Raw genomic sequence first — 7,988 nt, 5'->3', positions numbered from 1 at the left:
GTCCTGATCCAAACCATAATTAGGTTTGGGCTTGGAGAAACATGGAAGCCATGGATTTTCCTCAGCCACTTTTCAGCCAGAAACTCTACCAGGAAGCCTCCACGCCTCTTAAACAGAAGTATATGTTAATGTCCTTTGTCCAGCCAGAAGCTGCCCCAGCTTTGCTTTGCTGAAGTCTGTGGGTGTCTTTGATCTCCAAATGGCTTCCAGATCTCCTGTGAGCACTGTGAGTGGCAGCATCCAACCAGGAATGCCTGTGGCTGCAGGGACACGAAGAGCCCTGGAGGCTGAGCAGCTGCTGCTTTCTCTCACTCCACTGCTCACCCTCCACCACTGCTCGCCCTCCGGCTCTAGGTTAGCCAGTGCTAGTGGGCAGACGCCAGCTGGAGTCCCTGACCACCTCTGGATTCTGACACCCCTGTGAACGTCAGATAGACCCCCAGGCAGGACCCACCACGGATCTATTTGCCTGAGGGTCTAAGAGAACCCCTGGGAAAGCAGACAGATGTGCTTTACCAGAAACAAAGTCCCAGTGTCCAAAGGGACTGAGGTTTATGAGCACAGCTTCATGTAAGTAATGTCTTCATGTAAGTAATGTCTGTAATTTGGATGCTTTCCCTGCAAAGAGGGATTCTATGAGTAGTAAAACAAAATAAAACTGAAGGTCTGTTTATACTAAAAACTGCTTTGGTAAGCCTCTGACAAACTAGAAGCACAGGGGAGGGAGGCATTCCTCCCTCAGTAAGAACACACATGGGAAGGCTGTGTGCAAGATCCTAATATTAAGGCCCTAAATACTGGACCTAATATTAAAGTCTAATATTATATGCTGCCTTAACATTAGGCGAAATGGAAGTAGTTGCTGTCCAAACATTTGGGTCTAAAGGTATATTTGGGATTTACTTACTGGGTCTTTTCAAAGTTCCTGGAAGTTCCAGGGTCTGCAGTGATTATAGATATAGATATAGATATAGATATAGATATAGATATAGATATAATTAACTAGATATTTCATTTGATTAGTCATTTAAAAAAATCTGTCCTTAGAAAGAAAACTCTCAGGCATGAGATTTTGAACACAGATATTAGTGAAAATGACTTCTAAAATTCTTAATAAGCCTCTAGATAATATTTATAATTACTAGAGGCAGGAAAAAGGTTCACTTCAGAAGTAACCACAGGTCAATTGCCAGATGAGACTTACCCACCTATAATGTTAAGACACAGTTCAGTCCTAAAGCAATGGTATTTAAAAAAAAAAAAAAAAAAAATTTGTTCTTAAAACAATTTTTTAAGGTTTAGTAGGCTGAATTAAAAACAATCTGATAATTTTTAAAATAAAATGATTTACAAAAACAAAATGACAAAAAGTTAAATAAAACATTTTTCTCGTGAAAGTGCTACCCAACTATAAGAAATAGACACCTAAGTAGGAAAACAAACAAGAAAAAATAAACATGACTGACACACATGACAAAAAAATCAATCTCATTAGGAATCAAATGTAAAGTGAATTTAGGGATGCCTGGTTGGCTCAGCAGTTGAGCGTCTGTCTTTGGCTCAGAGCATGATCCCAGGGTCCCAGAATTGGGGCTCCAATTCGGGCTCACCCACATTGGGCTCCCTGCGTGGATCCTGCTTCTCCCTCAGCCTGTGTCTCTGCCTCTTTCTCTCTCTGTGTCTCCCATGAATAAATAATAAAATCTTTTAAAAAAATTAATAAAGTGAATTTAAATGAAACACCATTTTCTGTAAGTAAATTGGCAAAGTTTACAAAGTTACAAAGGGACTGTGATGCTTGGAAATAAAAATTGAGAGATAAGCATAAGTAACTTGTCTGTTTTGTCTTTAAAATCTCCATATGATTATATTCTACTTTATATTCTATCTGTACTTATTTCAATATGCACATCCCCCATTCAAAATCTTCAAATAACATTTGACTCTTTATATATGTTATTTTTTTTTCCTCAGCTGCTGAGTGTCTTAAGGAAACATTCAAATAAAGGGGCTAGCTTATTGGGATCATCCAGGGGGTTGGTAGAAGGAAAGAAGTGGAGGCAGATACCCAAACTCAAGCGAATGACAGGAGATGGTCAGGAAGTAAGTATTGGGAAGCACAAATGAAAGACAAATAATGAAGTAGCTGAATGGCATACGGAACATGAATTTTTAGCTAAAAACTTTAGACTCTGACCCACATGCTCCTTCCTCACCTGAAAGTATAAAGAAAAAACACACAGCTTCCAATAATGGGAACTGACACCTTTAAAGGGAATCAGGACTTTTGAGCTGGAGATTGAGAAAATGTTCAGGTAGGATGTAGTTAATGGAGGAAAATGAAATGAGGGCTTCATGGTAAATAATAAATACATTATTTCTGAGCTATGCTTAAGACCACATTTCATGACAGCTCACTAGACCAGATAAGGACTAGTTAAGAATTACCTAATAACCAGCTGATTTTGGAATAAGACTGACATTTCTTTGCACTTGGTGGGAAAAGGACAAGTGTCTATAGAAAAGACTCCTTCCCCCCACCCCCAAAGGAAGTGAGTTGAAGGATACTTTTAAGAATACCAAGAAAGTGGGGCTCCTGGGTGACTCATGGTTAAGTGTCTGCCTTCAGCTCAGGTCATGTTCCCAGGGTCCTGGGATCAACCCTCAGGTTGGGTTCCCCATTCAATGAGAAAGCTGCTTCTCCCTCTCCCCCACTGCTTGTGCTCTCTCTTGCCATCTATCTCTCTCCCTCAAATAAATAAATAAATAAATAAATAAATAAATAAATAAATAAATAAATAAATAAAATCGTTTAAAAAATACTAAGAGGGCAGCCTGGGTGGCTCAGCAGTTTAGTGCTGCCTTCAGCCCAGGGCCTGATCCTGAAGACCCAGGATCAAGACCCACATCGGGCTCCCTGCATGGAGCCTGCTTCTCCCTCTGCCTGTGTCTCTGCCTCTCTGTGTGACTATCATGAATAAATAAATAAAATCTTAAAAAAAAAAATACTAAGGAAATAATCAGGGAGTTTCTCCAGCATACAAGTAGATGGGAAATCCTAATTCCAAACTCCATGCCAGGCAGCATGATTGCAATCATTTTAGGCCAGAAAATTTTTGAAATTAGGTAAAAAGCAATGACCCACTTTGGTCATGATACATCTCTGGAGAGTACCTGTAGCTTTTAAATATATACAAATTCCTGGTATACCATTCAACATAAACTAGCTGTCTTGATCCTCCCCTAGTATTCTGAACTCCTACATTAACTGCCTTTTTGGAGAGATCTCAAACTTATAATGCCCAGGATATATTTGAACATTCTTCCAAGAACTTGATCTTCCAATACTCCAATTCACACACAAACACAATGTTCTATGGGTTCTGTTTCTCTGGCTAATACTTGGGGTGACAAGTATCCTATTTGTTTCTCAATCCCTAAGGATGTTTAAGGATCAAGGGCAAAGATATTCATTTAGCCCTCTATTCTGGGAGAGTAGAGAGTAAAAATCAAACAGTTGAAAACTCAGGCTCCTTTTGGCGTATTCTTTTGATTCCATGTTATAGAATGCCTTCTTGGTCTTCTTTAGAAATTTTTTTTTTTTTAAGATTCATTTATTTGAGAGAGAGAGAGAACATGAGCAACAGGGGCAGAGGGAAAGGGTTAGAGGAACAAGGATAAAGAATCTCAAGCAGACTCTGCATTGAGTTTGGAGCCTGATGTGGAGCTTAATCACATGACCCTGAAATCATGACCTGAGCCAAAACCAATTGTCAGATGCTTAACTGACTGTGCCAACAGGTACCCCTTCCTAGGAATCTTTTCTCCTCCCCCTTCTCCTTCTCCTTCTTGTTCTTCTTCTTTAAAGAAATCTTTTAAATTGTATTTCTTTCTTGGTGTCCCCACATTGCAGCAGAGTGAGCAGGGTACAGAGAGCTACCATCTCTCCTTCTAGAAGGCAACAGAGTGAAGCTCAGGGGATAAGATCCAGGTTCACTTAGACCCAGGCACTTACTAAGGCACTTACCAAGGCAAAAGTACTCTCAGAGCTTAGTTCATGTACATAAAATTATGTATACACAAAAACAATATAAAATGGTTAAGGCACAAATTAAAAATAAGATATATCTCAAGGTTTTTTTTGTTCATTAACTTGACTCTTTTGATATTACCAATACATGGATTTTGTCATATTAAACTATCAACAGGTTAGGTGCAAAATAATTGACATGTGTTGGATTGACAAATATACCAGTGCTCCTGAGATGAACCAAGAGAGAAAACAGGAAACAATCTTTGAACAGCAGAAGGAAACACCAAAGGTAGGTGAGCCTGGAATTTCCCTAGGAAGGGGCCTGCCTAATTCTTTTGCCTTAGGAGAAATTCATATTGACATCAGGGCCTGGGAGGAAACAGAGGCCACAGCTGGGAGAGGTGAGAAGGGAAAGATCTGCCATTTGCGGAGTGTCATCTTTGTCCCAGACATTTATATATAGATTCAATTTTGATTTTCAGAACCACCTGAGCAGTTATAAAATATTATCACTATTTTTCTAGATGGGGATGTAGACACAGGAAGGTAAAGACTCTTATCTAAGATCACACAGTTGGTAAGTATCATATGTGGGACTCAAACACCTCAATTCCATCCTCCCTTACTTGTCCTAACTTTAGGGGGAAATATGAGTGGTCTAACCAGCCTATGAGTATATCTCAGGAAGGAAGCCACCATGTAGGGGTCCTTTATTTGAAGCCACAGTTAACAGTGATATCAAGAGGGCAGAAAGAATGAAAAGTAGAGGTGGAAGCAAAGGTTAGGTACGGAGAATAGGGCACGTCTCCAAATCTGAGAAGTTTCAGAAGTAGAGATAGAAGCCAGATTAAACATGGGAATTGAAGAAGTAAATTGAGAAATAATGGGGGACCATTAAGGGAGGGAACAGCAGGGTGTTCTTGAATGAATATTTGTAAAGATCCTTTAGCTATAGTCGGGTTTTCCTATGATCCCCTTTCCTTATCCCCCAGCATGATGTGTGGCCAAATTCATCATGTTTCAAGCACCAGAGGTGGGTTCTTTTATTTGATTATGTACTTATTTCATTAAATTTCTATCCCTTTCAGGGTCATGCAAAGATGTAAGTTCTCAGGGGTGGGGTTCCAAGGGACTTTATCACTTAGCTACCAGCTTATCTAACAGTATACAGGATCAGATATCGAACAGTAACTATTCAGCTATAAATACCAGCTTCCTGTGTTTGGAAAAGGTAAGGAAATTGTTCATTCATTCTACAAATATTTGTGGAGGATGCAAAAATGGAAAAGGACCATCGTGGCAGTTCAGATGAAATGCTGGGGTAGTTCAGAGGAGGAAACTGGCATTTGAGCCCGGACTAAAACCCAGCCCCACTCTTGTGTGTGTATGTGTGTGTGTGTGTGTGTGTGTGTTTTCAATTCCTTCTTATAGCTCTGACATTTGCACTGATCACACAGTATTATAATTATCCAGTTACTTGTCTGCCTTCCTTAAGTAAACTAAAATCTTCTAAAGAGCAAAAATTGAACTTGGTTTATCATTGATAACTCACAGCTAAAAGTAGCACTCATTTAATAAATATTTTTTGACTTTTCATTGATTTTACATTAATAATCAGACCTTGCAAATCATGATTCCAATTAGAAAACCCAGCCCTAGGATCTGCAATCGATGGGTTGAGACTCTGCATATAAAAAGATAGGGTTTTTGAGACCGTTTATGTTACCTTAAAAAAAAAAAAAAAAGATTTACTTATTTATTTGAGAGAGAGAATGTGTATTGGGGAAGGGGGGTAAGCAGAGGGGGAGAAAGAGAGAATCCCAAGCAGACTACATACAGGCTGAGTGTGGAGCCCCAGGCAGGGCTTAATCCCATGACCCCAAGATCATGAGTCAGAGTCAGATGCTTAACCAAATGAGTGACTCAGGTGCCCCTACATTACCTTTTTGAGCAGAGTTTACACCATGGTTTTCTTGAACTTCTTATAGAATTAAAAACAGTGCCACACACATGGGAAAAATAAAAAAAAAAAAAATCTGCTAAGAACAATTGAATAATTAGACTTACAGCAAAACACAAATTAATAGGACTTCAGAAAAGAGTTTCATCATGCTCTTGTCATTTTTTTTCATTGTATTATCCTAATCCCTGACACAGAAAACAGAGGACATGTTGACCATGTCTACATGAAGCTTCACATTAGCTTTATTTGACAAAGATGCAAGTAATGCATGGACAATCTGTGCATGAGAACCAGATGTCTCATTTGCATTTGGATTTTTACAGTAGAAATGAACCTTGGAGGCATGAGAAGTGCACTAAATTTATTTTAATTGACAGATGGACTTAGAATGTTGAGACAGATCATTTTTCAGGCATCCAATGCAAAAGTAAATATGTTCACTTGAAGGGGTATAAATAACAATAGAGAAAGGTTAGACAGTGAAGGCTAACACTGGAAAAATCTGGAGGGTAGGGAAGCTGGAAGGACTCAGATATCAGAAGAAATAAGCATCCAATTTCAATTAATATTACTTGAGACCATCTTATGCACCAGTTGTTGAAAAAACAACTGCTACATTCATTATCTCATTTACTTTTCATAACAGCATATGGGAAAACTGATGAAACTCCATTCTGCAAATAAAGAAATGGAAGCTCAAAGAGGCTAAGGGGTCTCAACCATGTACCCAATGAAAGGGGACTTCAACTATCTCCATTTTGGCCTAAAACCTTCTAATTGATTAAGGTCTTCTTTCCAGCTTATCTCTTAAGTAAAAGACCCTGGGGGCAAAGCATCCCAAAACAGGAACTGAAACTACCTCCTCAAGACTAAGGACTGCCCTAAGCCAGCAAGACCCCATGTGATTGACCTCTAAGACAATGATCACCCTGACCTTTACTGCCCGCCTGCGTGTACCCACTGACCTTTGTCCTACATTTTCCTTATATTATCCTAGAAGCATTTGGAGTACTTTTGGAGAGAATCTTTGAGATGCCAGTCCTCTGTCTTCCCAGTATTGGCCTCACTGAAATAAATTCCTTTGTTGTTTTACCACCACTCATTTCTCTGCCTTTGGATTTTGTCTGTGGCAAGTGGCTGAATCTGGTCTGTTCGGGACCCCTAGAGCCAGACGCTTTTGCATTCCTGTACCCCAACTATACCCACAGTAGCAAATCTCTGCATTAGCCATCAAACCTAGGTTTTGTGGCTTCCCGGCCAATGGTCTAAAGCAGACAAAGCATAACACTCAGTGCTTTATGCTAAATGTTTGCATATTGAACTCCAATAAAAAAATAAAAAAACTTGACACTGGAGGCAAAATAAATAAATAAGTAAATATAAATAAATAAATAACAGACAAAGCAGGGAGGAGCAGGCTGGGTCTCCAGTGTCAATAGCAAGACTCCAGAGTCAGTCAGCAAGGCCAGTTTAACTGGCTAGGAGCCCCAAGTGGAGCTTCTTAAAGGGACTGCTGAAGACAGCAGTCTAGGACTCATAGATATTAAGCCTTTGAGGCCATTAGATAAACCTAACCACAGAATCCTAGCAGGGCAGAGATGCTACTGTCCTGGTAAAGCATTCATAGGTTCACCCTCTGGAGTCCTGGTCATTGGATCAGTGCAAAAGGTGAGTCCAGGAACATAGAATCTGATCTGAGAGTGAAGAGAAGTCAGCCCTCCAGGAAAATTTAAATGATCTGTTCTACTCTGCTGTATTTGCAGGTTTATAATGAATACACTTTTGCTGGCTCAAAATGAGCCTGTGCTCCTTTGAGCAGAAAGAGTTAACCCTCTGGGAATGAGAAGGGAAGCTGAGTTGGTTAGGCTGTTAGAGAAACTGCATATAGCACATTGAAAAGGAGAATGGGCCCTTCGCTGGGTCGCTGTTGTTCAGCATTGGGACTAGGAAATGGTTTATTGTACAATATTCAATAAGTATTTTCTTTGAAGG

General features: G+C 39.7%; 1 long non-coding RNA gene across 1 annotated transcript; it reads left to right on the top strand.

Moving 5' to 3' along the window:
- The first annotated feature begins 329 nt into the window (after positions 1–329).
- LOC112655208 (uncharacterized) lies at positions 330–7,052 on the top strand. Its single transcript, XR_003133585.3, has 4 exons — positions 330–570; positions 4,209–4,322; positions 4,558–4,610; positions 6,643–7,052. It is a non-coding gene; the product is annotated as an uncharacterized LOC112655208 (long non-coding RNA).
- Positions 7,053–7,988: the final 936 nt, after the last annotated feature.

Source organism: Canis lupus, chromosome 9 (genome assembly GCF_003254725.2).
Source record: "Canis lupus dingo isolate Sandy chromosome 9, ASM325472v2, whole genome shotgun sequence".
Taxonomy (NCBI): domain Eukaryota; kingdom Metazoa; phylum Chordata; class Mammalia; order Carnivora; family Canidae; genus Canis; species Canis lupus.
Note: the sequence above shows the minus strand (reverse complement) of the source record. Positions and strands in the feature narration are given on the sequence as shown.